General features: G+C 42.9%; 1 long non-coding RNA gene and 1 pseudogene across 1 annotated transcript in view; both read left to right on the forward strand.

The window, feature by feature from the left end:
- The window catches only part of LOC148773654 (uncharacterized), a 28,205-nt gene extending 24,420 nt beyond the window's left edge, over positions 1–3,785 (forward strand). The window contains exons 2-3 of the long non-coding RNA XR_016036591.1: positions 130–353; positions 3,605–3,785. This is a non-coding gene — a long non-coding RNA (uncharacterized LOC148773654). The remainder of the gene's footprint in view (positions 1–129; positions 354–3,604) is intronic.
- Positions 3,786–4,699: 914 nt separating this feature from the next.
- Positions 4,700–5,318, forward strand: LOC129545120 (ATP synthase peripheral stalk subunit d, mitochondrial pseudogene; annotated as a pseudogene).
- Positions 5,319–15,058: the final 9,740 nt, after the last annotated feature.

Raw genomic sequence — 15,058 nt, forward strand, 5'->3', positions numbered from 1 at the left:
ATTTAATGACTTTAGTAAATTTCCAGAGTTGTGCAACCATTACCACAATCTGGTTTTAGAATCACCCCCGAAAGAGTACTCAGGTCCATTTACCACCCATTGGCTGTTTCATCTTATTTTCTTTTCTAGACTCATCTTCTGGAGAAGGAAATGACAACACACTCCAGTACTCTTGCCTGGGAAATCCCAGAGACGGAGGAGCCTGGTGGACTGCTGTCTATGGGATCACACAGAGTTGGACACGACTGAAGCAACTTAGCAGCAGCAAACTCATCTTCCTTTGAATACTTACGTGGCCCAGGACTTTCTTTGGCTCTCTGGGAAATATCCACATTTAAGATATTCTTTACCAGGTGTGAAAATTATATTACCCATTCAACATTTCTCTTTTGAAAACACTTCAAATTGTTGACCTTGTTTACCTCAGGGCAATGGAAATGGAGGGTTAGTGGTGAAATGACTTTTTAAAAAATGTATCTTTTGGAATTTAATATACAATTAGTGTGTATTACTCTTGAAATTAAACTTCTGGTGGCTCAGATGCTAAAGAATCTGCAATACAGGAGACGCAGGTTCGATCCCTGGATCAGGAAGATGCCCTGGAGAAGGGAATGGCAACCCACTCTAGTTTTCTTGCCTGGAGAGTTCCATGGTCAAAGGAGCCTGGTGGGCTCCTGTAGTCCATGGGGTCTGAAAGAGTCAGACACAACTGAGTGACTAACACACTCTTGAGATTAAAATTCTTAATGGTGAAAACATTAAAAATGTAATTATTTACTATTCTGTGGCTGAAGTTTAAAAGAGATGCTTCAAATGCCAAGGAGCAGGAGTACTATCTGTACATTTTGTGAAAGACACTTCAGACTCAGATAGATGCCATGGCCCTGCTTCTCACAGTCTTTCAGTCATCATCCTGACCCTGAGAGGGAGTTGAACTGATGTTAGCCCACATCCAAGTCATCAGAGGGTTGAGTTCAGATTCAGGGAACACACTCTGTTTTCTTAGTTGAGTCTTTGAAATAGACACTTCAAGAGAAAACCAGTTTGAGGAATGTTGACAAGGCCAATACAAAATATTGCTATGTAGTATTAATAGTTGTATTAACAAAGTTCCAAGATATATTTAGGTCTAGAAACTGTCATATGTACCGTCTTTGTTCTTTTAATTTAAGCTGGTGTTTTTTACTTTGGCAGAAGGAAGATAGAAAATTGTAATGACGATCTCAAAAAAAAAAAAATTCTCTCCCTGGTGGCTCAGAGGGTAAAGTGTCTGCCTGCAATGCGGGAGACCTGGGTTCAATCCCTGGGTCAGGAAGATACCCTGGAGAAGGAAATGGCAACCCACTCCTGTATTCTTGCCTGAATCCCATGGACGGAGGAGCCTGGTAGGCTATAGTCCACAGGGTCTCAAAGAGTTGGACACGATTGAGTGACTTCACTTTCTTTCACTTTTCTCAAAAATTAAAAGCTGTACCAGCTGTTTACGGTTTGAAAGAACAAAAGAGAAACTTCGGGAAATCTCACAATTTTCATTGTAAATCAGGTTCTCCTGGAGTGATGAAGGAGTTAAGATTAATGAAATATTAAACTCCTGCACCGATTGATAATTTCTCATAATTATTAAGATATATTTAACAGTTCTGGTTTAGAAACCTTTATTTTATTTATTTATTTATTTATTGGCCATGCTGTGTGGCTTGTGGAATCTTAGTTCCCTAACCAGGGATCAAACTCAGGCCCTTGGCTGTGAAAGTGCAGAGTCCTAACCACTGGACTGCCAGGGAATTCCCAAAAATAGATTTATATTTTAGATGGGTAAAAAGTTGATAGCAAGAAAGCCCTTATCTCTTTTCATTGAATGGCAAAAAAATATGGCATTTAATACCTTAAAATTAGGAAAATTAGAGTATGGTCACATATAATCTTTTTTAAAAAAACAGCATATTGAAATATATAAAGTTTACCTAAGTATACAGTTCAGTGGTTTTGGTCCTTAGCGTAGTCACAAATATGTGCATCAGTCATCACTTATCTAATACCAGAATGTTTTCATCTAAAAGAAAAAACCCCAAACTCATTAGCAGCCACTCCCCATCTTCTGCTGAGATTCCCTTTTCCTGGCAACCACTAATCCAATTTTTGTCTCTCTGGATTTGCCTTTTCTGGACAGGCCACAGGTTAAGTTTTTGCTTAACCTGATTAGTTAACTTCTGGATTCTGGTTTGTTTGTTTGTTTGTTTTATAGATAGCTTTTCTTATCAGCAAAATGAAAGAGATTTAAAACATAGTACCTGGCTTTCCAAAAGTTATTTTTGTTGATTTATGTCAGCTTCCATTTAATTAAGAGATTTCCAGTTTATTATGAGATACCTTGGGGACATGACTACTAACTACATAAATAAAAAGGATTATAAAGGAAAACTATGAACAATTATATGCCAATAAATTAGATAATGTAGATGGAATGGACAAAGTCCTAGAAAGACAAAGCCTACCATCAAGAAAGTGAAAAACAACTCACAGAATAAAATATTTGCAGATCATACATCTTACATAGGAATCATATCCAAAACATGTAAAGAACTCCTACAATTCAGTATTAAAAATACAACTCAACTGAAAGTAGATAAAAGATCTGAATAGACATTCCTCCAAGGAAAAATATATAAATGGCCAATGAGCATGTGGAAAGATAAATCATTCATCATCAGGGAAATCCAAATAAAAAGAACAATGAGATTCCATTTGCATCCAGTAGGGTGGCTATAATAAAACAGATAATCATCAGAAGTTTCGGAAGGAAGTGATCACCAGTGTATCTTTTTTTTTATGAGCAAGGAAGTCTTTACACGACACACTCGCTAATGACTTCTTCTGGTCTCATTGGCCAGTTTATGGCAAATCTCCATCTTTGAACCAGTTACTGGCATGGGAATAGTATTTCTCTGATTGAGTTAGGCTAGTCATTTGGAGTGAAATGGAGGTTGGTAGGCAATAATCACACCATCACTACAGACTTTCTAAGGAAATCACTAAGGAAATTCTAGTTCCTGTTATAGAGCAGAGAGGATAGAAAACAATCAAGCAGAAACAATAGGTATCTCCTGTACTATCAGAAACAGCTGGAATATAGTGAGAAAAATCACCAGCCTGGATACTGGACTCTGTCACTACCTTACTGGGTGATTCCAGAGACTATTTCACTCTTAGGTCCTCAGTTTCTTCAAATAAAATGGTTCCTTCCAGCTTTGAAATACTGTGATTAGAATATATCCTGCCTTCTAGCAATGGAAAATGGCTCATGCTTTTCAGCAACTCAGAGAAGAACATAAAAACCTTGGTAACTACCATTCAAAATCTTATTACCCTAATATTTACTTACCATATGGCTCCTATATTATCGGAAACATAGGTGATTTGGTGACAGTAGCTATATCATTGCAGTTTAGTCTGTATGTTTGCCTGCTGAACAGGCAAAGGTAGTCTTTCTTCTGTCCTGATTTTACTTGGGAAACTGTAGCGGTCATGATATTTGCCTTCCAGTATTTGTTTCTATTTTCTTTTTTTAATATTTATTCATTTATTTGTTTGTGTTGGGTCTTAGCTGCAGCATGTAAGATCTTCATTACATCTTTCAAGATCTTTAATACATCATGCAAGATCTTCATTACATCAGGTAAGATCTTCATCACATCATGCAAGATCTTTATGACATCAGGTAAGATCTTCATCACATCATGCAAGATCTTCGTTACATAATGCAGGATCTTCATTACATCATGTGGGCATCTGTTGTTGATCTTGCGTTGCAGTAGGCTTAGTTGTCTACTAAGTTGACTAAGACAGTTGACTTAGCTGTTGCAGTTGACTTAGCTGTCTAGCATGTGGGATCTTAGTTCCCCAACTGGAGATCTTGCATTGCAAGGAGGATTCTTAACACCAAACCACATGGGAAGTCCTCCTATTCTATTTTAAATGATTGGTCTAAGCCTATATTTTCAATCCCAGTGGTTTGGCCCTGATTGACTCCACCCTCCTGGCCTGAAGAGTGGGCACTTGACAGAAGCTTGACCACTCAGTCTATTCCATCCCTCTGGCCACAGAGATTGGTGCAAAGATGGACAAGTGACCCAAGTTGGTCCAATGAGAGTCTGTTCATGACGTTTGCTGGGAAAGAGAATCTCTTCTTTTTTGGGGATTGCTCATCTGGTAGGTTTTAAACCTGGAGATCTGGTGGTCATCTTTGCCTGATCTTTTGTTTTTTTAAATCCTGATAATCTTGATAGCATCATTTGATCAGTGGTGTGAACCCCTAAATTCCTTTTTTTTTTTTTTTGCTTACATTGATTTAAGCTGGGTTTCTGTAACTTATAACCCAAAAGACCTGGATAATAAAGACAAATTATTTGTTTATAGTTTCAATTAGATGTTCTGATGTGGTATAAATATGAGAGTAAAATCTGGACATAGATGAAAGAAAATGGGTTCATAAATAACCATATGTGAAGTGAAAAAAATTTTCACTCACTAGCTAATACAGCCCCTTTTCTTTCCCCATTTGGTTTTCTTTACCATAAGAAAGGAAGCAGGATACCTTATGGGTCTTTGAAAATGTCTAAAGACTGAATGACTATTTGTTTTGTGTCTAAGCTGCAACACAAAAAAAGGGTGTGTGAAAGAGACAAGGATCTCCGTTCTCTGCTGCTGCAGACTGCGGGCAGTCCGGGTTGGTGAAGGATCTCAAGATGGCCGGACGGAAACTTGCTCTAAAAACCATTGACTGGGTAGCTTTTGGGGAGATCATCCCTTGGAACCAGAAGGCAGTGGCTAACTCCTTGAAGTCCTGGAACGAGACCCTAACCTCCAGGTTGGCTGCTCTGCCTGAGAAGCCACCTGCCATCGACTCGGCTTACTACAAGGCCAACGTGGCAAAGGCTGGCTTGGTGGATGACTTTGAGAAGAAGTTTAATGCCCTGAAGGTTCCTATACCGGAGGATAAATACACTGCCCAGGTGGATGCTGAAGAAAAAGATGTGAATAGTTGTGCTGAGTTTTTGACTCACTCAAAGACCAGGATTCAGGAATATGAGAAAGAGCTGGAGAAGATGAGGAACATAATTCCATTTGATCAGATGACCATTGAGGACTTGAATGAAGTCTTCCCAGAAACCAAATTAGACAAGAAGAAGTACCCCTACTGGCCCCACAGGCCAATTGAGAGCTTATAAGCTTGAGTCCAGGAGACAGCTCTGGCCCTGGAATTATAAACTCTGGACATTAAAAACAATTACATGGTGAAAAAAAAAAAGAGACAAGGATCTTCTCTCAAACTTGGTAACGTTGTACTGTGGAAATCCATACCAAGGATTTTGTTCAGACACTATCTAAATTAATGGTGGTCTCTGGATCTTGGTTTCTTTACCCATGAAAAGGAGCAGCTGGACAAATATCCCTTCTAGTATTTATGTCCCAAGATGCAATTGCAGAAACTCGATGGACATGAGTTTGGGTAAACTCCGGGAGTTGGTGATGGACAGGGAGGCCTGGCGTGCTGCGTTGCACGGGGTCACAAAGAGTTGGACACGACTGAGAGACTGAACTGAACTGACAAGGTAAGCTATAGGAAGGACTTGTATCACGTGGAGAGATCCTACCTGGGGCTGACCAGGCTTTGGGATAAAATTCTCCCTATAGGTCATGTGTGGTGAGCTTGGTTTGCCAATTCCAAAATGGAAGTGAATCAGTGGTGGGTGTGGTTCCCTGAGAATGCAGCATGGTTGGAATACTTAGAATATACAGTGTGATACTTCTCTGATGAATGTCCTTGTTTTATGTGCGGATCAATTCTGCTTTTCAGACCAGTCAAACCAGGCCCCCAAGCCTTAACTAGCGGGCTGTTGATCTCACTGTGACTCTCAGAACTGGGAAAGCCTGGGATGCACATAAGGCACAGCTAGATCGAGGGGGCTCAGCAAGGTCATTCTCTCTCTCCCTCTGTATGTCTCTTTGTCTCTCTCCCGCACTCCTCGTTCCCACGTGGTTTCTGCCAGTTGGCTTCATTCGCAGGAAGGCTTGCCCCACATAGTGACAGAAATGGTAACCAGAGAAAGAGCCAAGGCAGACCTTAAATGGTCCTGCTTCCACCCCTGAACTAGTTGGGCAGAACAGCCACAAAATCTCCATTCACCCAGTCCATGGAGTTTGAATTTTATTCAGAAGAATCAAGGAGCAATCTAAAATGTTTGAATAGGGGATTGACATGGTCAGATCTGTGCATTAGGGAGGAGTCTGGGTGAAGGGCAGGGATTGGGGGCAACAGAGGAGATGGAGTTGGGGAGACTTGTTAGAGACTCTTGGAATTATTCTGGGCAGAAGTGAGAAGGGTTTGAACTAGAGTACAATAAGTCCTCTACATATGAATGAATTCCATTCCAAGAGCATGTTCGTAAGTCCAGTTTTGTTCGTAAGTACCACAAAGTTAACCTAGGTAATTCAACTAATACAATCAGCTATGGGCTTCCCTTGTGGCTCAGTGGTAAAGCATCCGCCTGCCAATGCAAGAGATGCGGGTCCACGAAGATCCCCTGGAGAAGGAAATGGCAACCCACTCCAGTATTCTTGCCTGGGAAATCCCAAGAACAGAGGATTAGTACTTTAGATAGTAACTATTTATAGGTCCAGCTTCTCCATCAGACTGCTGGGCACAGGGCCCAACACGTGATGCGTGTTCAACAAACATAAACCCTTCTTTCTTTACCAACACTGTTAATCAACCCCATGGGGTCGCAAAGAGTCCATGGGGTCGCAAAGAGTCAACTGACGACTGAAGAACAGCAGAGTACTGTACAGTAATAGGTTTATAATACTGTTCACACAAAGCATAAAATACAAACACAAAAAATAAAGAAAACATGTCTCATCTTCCAATATAGTACCTTGAAAAGTACAATAGTACAGTACAACAGCTGGCATCCAGGGGGTGGCATTGAGGCAGGAAGAGTTACTGTCTGGAGGAGGGGGAGGAAGTGGGAGATGGTAGAGCTGAAGGATCGTCAGCAATAGGAGACAGACAGCAAGCTGCAACTTCATGTGAACTGACTTATGTGACTGGACATGTGACCTCTTGTTTGGATATTTGAAAGTTTGCAACTTGAAGGTTCATACGTAGAGGACTTCCTGTAATGGCAGCTGGGACAGAGGATGAATCAGTCAGAAAGGAAATTGGTGGCAGTGGCGTGGACAAGAGTTGGTGGTTGATTAACAGTGTTGGTAAAGAAAGAAGGGTTTATGTTTGTTGAATGCTCATCACGTGTTGGGCCCTGTGCCCAGCAGTCTGATGGAGAAGCTGGACCTATAAATAGTTACTATCTAAAGTACTAATTAATGAGATAGAGGGATGCACCGGGGCCACTGGCAGAGAGGAGAAAAGAGATCATCTGAGGAGTGGCTGGATGGGGGCGGGGAGTGTGAGGGGCGGCTTCACAGGGAAGGGAATTTCTTTTTGTTTTTTAAATATATATGTTTTACTGAAGTATAGTTGACTTACAGTGTTTCCACTGCATAGCACGGTGATTCAATTATGCATATACACATACATTATTTTTCAGATTATTTTCCATTATAGGTTATTACAAGACATTGACTATAGTTCCCACAGAGAAGGAAATTTTTACCTGAGTCTTAAAAAGATAAGTAGGGCACAGAAGAATTTGGTAGCAAACAAGGAGTAAGAGATTTCAGGCCTGTGCTGAGAGCAGAGAATAGAGTCCAAAAATATTGTTGGCCAGAAAAAAACACATCCAAACCAAAGATATATTTAGTTTTGCTCGTGTAATATTTTTAGAAATTTTTGAGTTGGTTGCCAATACTGAGAGATCTGCAGCTTTCACTTAAAAATCCATATTTCTAACAGAAGGTTTGGCTACCCTGGGCCCTCCAGGTGACAAAGGGCTAGGGCAGCCACAATTCTTCCACCGCTATTAGAAGTTACCTGGCCTGCATCAGCGAGGTGTGTGACCCCCCCCCCCAGTCTTTGTGGTGGCTTAAAGATGGCTGAAAATTCTTTATAACTCTCTGCATCAAAAGGAGGCATTAATTTTCCCTCCCCTGGGATCTGGGCTGCTTAACTAACAGAACGTGGTGGAAGTAACCCTGTGCCAGTCACAGGCCTAGCCTCTCGAGCGCTTTCTCTTGGGACACTGTCTTAAAACTGTAGAATAATGAGAGATAATAAAGCAGTTGTCATTTTAACATATATTTATTTGACTGTGCTGAGTCTTAGTTGCAGCATGTGGGATCTAGTTCCCTCACCAGGGATCGAACCTTGGCCACCTGCATTGGGAGCATGGAGTCTTAGCCACTGAGCCACCAGGGAAGTCCTGCAGTTGTCATTTTAAGTCATAACATTTTGGAATGGTTTCCTCTGCAAGAGGTAACCAGAACACCCACCTCCACTCCTCCCCTTGTTGATATATGAGGGCTCAGCCCCTGGACCAGAAGAATGAGGGAGCATGTTGAGCTTGGATGATGAGCCAGGACTGATGCTGAAGCTGAAACTTCAATACTTTGGCCACCTGATGTGAAGAACTGACTCATTGGAAAAACCCTGATGCTGGGAAAGATTGAAGACAGGAGGAGAAGGGGACGACAGAGGAAGAGATGGTTGGATGACATCACCAATGCAATGGACATGAGTTTGAGCAGGCTCTGGGAGTTGATGATGGACAGGGAAGTCTGGCATGCTGCAGTCCATGGGGTTGCAAGGAGTTGGACACAACTGAGTGACTGAACTGAACTGAAATGATGAGCCAGAAGCGTCGATGGGGGAAAATGATGAAGGGCTTTGGGTGCCATGCTGAAAAGTGAAAGTGTTAGTCGCTCAGTCGTGTATGACTCATTGCAATCCAACGGACTGCAACCCACCAGGCTCCTCTGTCCATGGAATTCTTCAGGCAAGAATACTGGCGGGGGTTTCCCTTCCCTTCTCCAAGGGATCTTCCTCACCCAGGGATAGGCAGACTCTTTACCATCTGAGCCACCAAGGAAGTCTGCCATCCTGAGGTAGTCTCAGCTTTTTCCGGGAAGCGTTGAGGACCTGGTAAAGTTTTGTAAGGTAGGCATAGAGTGACGAGGGATCATACTATGACAGTATCACCTGACTCTAGTGATGCTGTGAAAGATGAATCAGAGGAAGGTGATTGGTCAGGGAACTAGCACGATGGTCCAGGCAGCACAGCTTGGAGAAAGGGAGAGACTCAAGGTCAAGACTTCCTCCTCTTGTGAGCCTCTCCTTGAGGCTCTAGTGGGACATCCTGGTTGAGCCATGGAGTTCGAAGTCGGAACTATGGAGCATAGGCAACAGGACTAGACCACAGAAACTGACTGGGGACCGTCAAAGCGCGAAGTTGCAGGGATTCCCTGGTGGTGCAGTGGCTAAAACGCCTCAGTCCCGCTGCAGGGGGCCTCGTGCCCCAACTAAGACCCGGTGCAACAAATTAAATAAATATATATTTAATTTGAACTTGCGGATGTGAAAGAGACGGTGTAGGGAGTTTGGGAGAAGAGGTGGTGTCTTGGGGAGCAGCCTACAGACAGTGTGTTAAGCAAAGGGAGAGACACCCTGCAGAGCCCTGAGAGAAAGCTGCAGTGCAAAGAAGAGAATTAGGAGACGTGCGTGCATGCATGGTCGCTAACTCATGTCTGACTCACTGAGATCCTTTGGACTGTACCCTGACAGTCTCCTCTGTCCATGGGATTTTTCAGGTAAGAATACTGGAGTGGGTTGCCATTTTTCTCTTCCAGGGGATCTTCCCAACCCAGGGATTGAACCCAAGTCTCCTGCATTGCAGGTGATTAGGAGACAGTGAGGCCCAGACACCAAAGAAAGGAAAGATTCCAGAGGGAGGGAGTGGTCAGTAGCATGCTCCTCTGATGTAATGACAAGGAGATTATTGGTGGTCGCGGCAAGGACACGTCTGTGTGGGAAGGTGGGGACAGAAGACAGACCCGTGAAACTAAGTAGGAAATGCGGAAGTGGATTCAACAAGTGTAAACAGCTCTTTCAAGTAACTTGATTGTGAAGTAAGACAGAGATGGGGAAGTGGTTTGAGGTTGCTAAGTGGAGAGAGGTTCCCCCAAAGACACAGGGGACCTCAGCTTGTTTTTAGATACTAAAGAGAGGGTCTGTGGAGAGAACGTGGCAGTGCAGGGGAAGGGGTTAAATGATGGAGTGAGGTCACTGAGGAGTGGGAAGGAATGTATCCTGAGAGGGAGGAATGAACCTCGGACCCCAGGAGGACACCCGCTCTGTGATGACGGCCTGTGATTTTTTTATAGGACATGAAGATGTGGTCGCTGGTGGGAGCAGAGGGGTTGAAAGCGTTCTCACCTCTTTTCTCCATCAAATTGGAGCAGTGATCGTCTCATAAAGCCGGGGAAGGCCACTTGAGTACAGCTGGTGAGAAGTGGCCGGCAAGGTTGGCTTAAGCCTGAGCCTATGCACAAGGCATCCTTCGGGGCCTCCCACTTAAACCCAGGATGGCTCCTGAATGTGGGTCAGGGCAGAGCCTGCAGATGGGTGAGGCCCACAACTGTGAGAAGGCCGGGGCCACAGTGGCCGGGCCCAGCCATTAGAGCAACTGCTTGCAAATGAGACCAGGCACCTCTTTACTTAAAGACTTATGTGGGAGACTTCCCTGGTGGTCCAGTGATTAAAAATCTGCCTTCCAGTACAGGGGACACAGGGTCAATCCCTAGTCAGGGAATTATGATCATATATATATACACATATATATATGCACGTGAATGGGTGTGTGCTCAGTTGGGTCTGTCTCTTTTCAACCCTATGGACTGTAGCCCACCGGTCTTCTCTGTCCCTGGGATTTCCCAGTCAAGAATACTAGAGTGAGTTGCCATTTCCTTCTCCAGGGGATCTTCCCAACCCCGGATTGAACCTGCGTCTCTTGTGTCTCCTGCATTGGCAGGCATGTTCTTTACCAGCTGAGCCACTTGGGAAGTTAAATCTAGACGCTTGATTAGTTTCTGGGTGGTGGTAATGATGACAATGATGATTTTGACTGGAATACTGCAAAGGTGATGCTACACACTATTATTTTATAGAAGGCATATAATGTCTGGTTGTCCTACTTTTGATGATGGTAAGATTCACTTTTGCTTTACAGAATTTTGTTGTTTTCTGTGAAACATCAGTAAGAATCAGCCATAGGTATACATATGTCCCCTCCCTCTTGAACCTCTCTCCCTCAATTTTGTTGACAGAAAACAACAAAATTCTGTAAAGCAATTATCATTCAGTTAAAAAATAAGTATATTTTTAAAACAGTTCACTTTTAGGTTGTGTTTTTTAGACAGTCATGTCTGTTGCATCGGTGATGCCATCCAGCCATCTCATCTTCTGATGCCCTCTTCTCCTTCTGCCCTCAGTCTTTCCCAGCATCAGGGACTTGTCCAGTTAGTCAGCTGTTCACATCAGGTGACCAAAATATTGGAACTTCACCTTCAGCATCAGTCCTTCCCATGAGTATTCAAGGTTGATTTCCTTTGAGATTGACTGGTTTGATCTCCTTGCAGTCCAAGGGACTCTCAGGAGTCTTCTCCAGCACTGCAGTTCAAAGGCATCAATTCTTTGGTCCAGCTGTCACAACCGTATGTGACCACTGGGAAGATCATAGCCTTGACTCTACGGACCTTTGTCAGCAGAGTAATGTCTCTGCTTTCAACACATTGTCTAGGTTTGTCATAGCTTTCCTGCCAAGAAGCAATCGTCTTCTGATTTCATGGCTGCAGTCACCACCCACAGTGATTTTAGAGCCCAAGAAGAGGAAATCTGTCAGTACTTCTACCTTTTCCCCTTCTATTTGCCATGAAGCAATGGGCCTGGATGCCATGATCGTAGTTTTTTTAATGTTTAGTTTTAAGCTGGATTTTTCACTCTCCTCCTTTACCCTCTTCAAGAGGTTCTTTAGTTCTGCTTTGCTTTCTGCCATTAGAGTGATATCATCTGCATATCTGAGGTTGTTGATGTTTGTCGGGCCTATCTTGCTTCCAGCTTGTACCTCATCATTTCTCATGATGTTCTCAGCATATAGATTAAACAAACAGGGTGACAGCAGACAGCCCTGTCTTACTCCTTTTTCAATCCTCAATCAATCAGTTGTTTCATTCAGGGTTCTAACTGTTGCTTCTTGATCCGCATACAGGTTTCTCATGAAATGAATGAAAAAAGCTAGACCCATACTGTATGATTTCATCTGTATGGAACATTCTAGAACAGGCAAAGCTAATCTATACTGACCGAAAGTAGATCAGTGGTTGCTGGGGTCTGAGGGTGGGAATTGATTGTAGAAGGATGTGAACTTTTGGGAGAGATGGAAAAAATCATATCTTGATTATGGTGGTAGTTACATGCATGTGCTTGCTAAGTCATTTCAGTTGTGTCCGACTCCCTACAACCCAGAGGACTGCAGCCTGCCAGGCTCCTCTCTCCATGGGATTCTTCAGGCAAGAATACTGGACTGGGTTGCCATGCCATCTTCCAGGGGATCTTCCCGACCCAGGGATCAAACCTGCATCTCCTGTATTGCAGGCAGATTCTTTACTGCTGAGCAACTGGGGAAGCCTGGTAATTACATAGGTATATACATTTGTCAAAACTAGTTGATTCATGTATTGTACTTAAACTGAGTGTGTTATATTGTATGGAAATAAAGTTTATTTTTATTTTTTAAGTAATGCTCTAGTGGCTAAGACTCTGTACTCCCAGTACCCGGGTTCCATCCATGGTCAGGGAACTGGATCCCACATGCCACAGCTAAAGATTCCATTGGTTGCAACTAAAAGCTGAAATGAAGAGTGAAATTCCCATGTGCTGCAACTATTACTAAGACCTGGCACAGCCAAATAAATAAATAAATACACAGTTTTTAAATAAAAGGAAATAAAATAAGGTTACAACTCAAACAAGAAGAATCCATTCAAAATAGCCACAAAAAATATAATACACCTGTGAGGGGAAATCTAATGATATACTTTACAGAGAAACTTATAAAATTATATTAAAGGATATAAAAGAAGACATAAATATATGGAAAAATACACTACATTCATGGATGGATGTCTTAATATCCTTCTCAAATCAATCTGTAAAGTTAATGCAATTTTATTAAAAACTCTGAGTTAAAAAATCTTTATCTATTAGAAATGAATACAGTAGTTCAGTTCAGTCGCTCAGTCGTGTCCGACTCTTTGCAACCCCATGGACTGCAGCACACCAGGCCTCCCTGAACATCACCAACTCCCAGAGTTTACCCAAACTCATGTCCATTGAGTTGGTGATGCCATCCAAACATCTCATCCTCTGTCATCCCCTTCTCCTCCTGCCCTCAATCTTTCCCAGCATCAGGGTCTTTTCCAATGAGTCAGTTCTTCGCATCAGGTGGCCAAAGTATTGGAGTTTCAGCTTCCACATCAGTCCTTCCAATGAACACTCAGGACTGATCTCCTTTAGAATGGACTGGTTGGATCTCCTTGCTATCCAAGGGACTCTCAAGAGTCTTCTCCAACACCACAGTTCAAAAGCATCAATTCTTTGGCGCTCAGCTGTCTTTATAGTCCAACTCATGGGGTCGCCGAGAGTCGGACACGACTGAGCGACTGAACTGAACTGAACTCACATCCATATATGACCACTGGAAAAACCATAGCCTTGACTAGACAGACCTTTGTTGGCAAAGTATTGTCTCTGCTTTTTAATACATTGTCTAGGTTGGTCATAAGTTTCCTTCCAAGGAGTAAGTGTCTTAATTTCTTGGCTGCAGTCACCATCTGCAGTGATTTTGGAGCCGATAAAAGTAAAGTCTGCCACTATTTCCACTGTTTCCCCATCTATTTGCCATGAAGTGATGGGACCAGATGCCATGATCTTAGTTTTCTGAATGTTGAGCTTTAAGCCAACTTTTTCACTCTCTTTCATCAAGAGGCTCCAGTTTCATTAAGAGGCTCTTTAGTTCTTCTTCACTTTCTGCCATAAGGATGGTGTCATCTGCATATCTGAGGTTATTGATTTTTCTCCTGGCAAACTTGATTCCAGCTTGTGCTTCATCCAGCCCAGCATTTCTCATGATGTACTCTGCATATAAGTTAAATGAGCAGGGTGACAATATACAATGTACTCCTTTCCCGATTTGGAACCAGTCTGTTGTTCCATGTCCAGTTCTAACTGTTGCTTCCCAGTTGATGGTAACTGGGTAACTGAGTTTTTTGTTTGTTTTAAATTTTTTAAGACCTTTATTTTTATTTTTTAAAGATTATTTATTTTTTAATTTTTATTTTTTGGCTGCACCACACAGCATGTGGGATCCTAGTCCCCCAACCAGGGATCGAACCTGTGCGCCCTGCATTGGAAGCAGAGACCCTTAACCACTGGACCACCAGGGAAGTCTGTTAAATTTTTATGTATTATATATTTCATTTTTGGCTGTGCTGAGACTTTGTTGCTGCCCGAAGGCTTTCCTCGTTGCGGTGAGCTGGGGCTACTTTCTAGTTGCGGTCCTCATGCTTCTCATTGCAGTGACTTCTCGTTGTGAAGCACAGGCTCGTGGGTGCTCGGACTTCTGTCGTCATGGTGCATGGGATTAGTTGCCCTGCAGCATATGGAATCTTCCCGGACCAGGGATCAAACCAGTGTCCCCTGCATTACAAGGCAGATTCTTAACCACTGGTCCACCAGAGAGTCCTGATTGATGGTAATTATTGAACGTGGGTGATGGGTACATACTGTAGGGTAAGTGAGCAGTGCTGGGCACCTTTTACAGGTGAGAAAGCATCAGTGAGACATCCCCAAAACCATGGAGCAAAGGTTCTCTGGGCTGACTCCATCATGCTCTACAGACCCTTTAGGGCAGGACAGACCAGAGGAGATCTTTCGGGCCTTGCTAATGAGTTTGGACTTTATTCTGAGTTCAGCACTTCAGTCCCTCTTTACTGTGTGTATCTTGCATCTTGGAAGGGCCTGTGGTCCTGTCTCCTTCCTGGCAGGTGT

This window comes from Moschus berezovskii, chromosome 27, assembly GCF_049115385.1.
Source record: "Moschus berezovskii isolate FMDL1 chromosome 27, NW_MosBer_1.0, whole genome shotgun sequence".
Taxonomy (NCBI): domain Eukaryota; kingdom Metazoa; phylum Chordata; class Mammalia; order Artiodactyla; family Moschidae; genus Moschus; species Moschus berezovskii.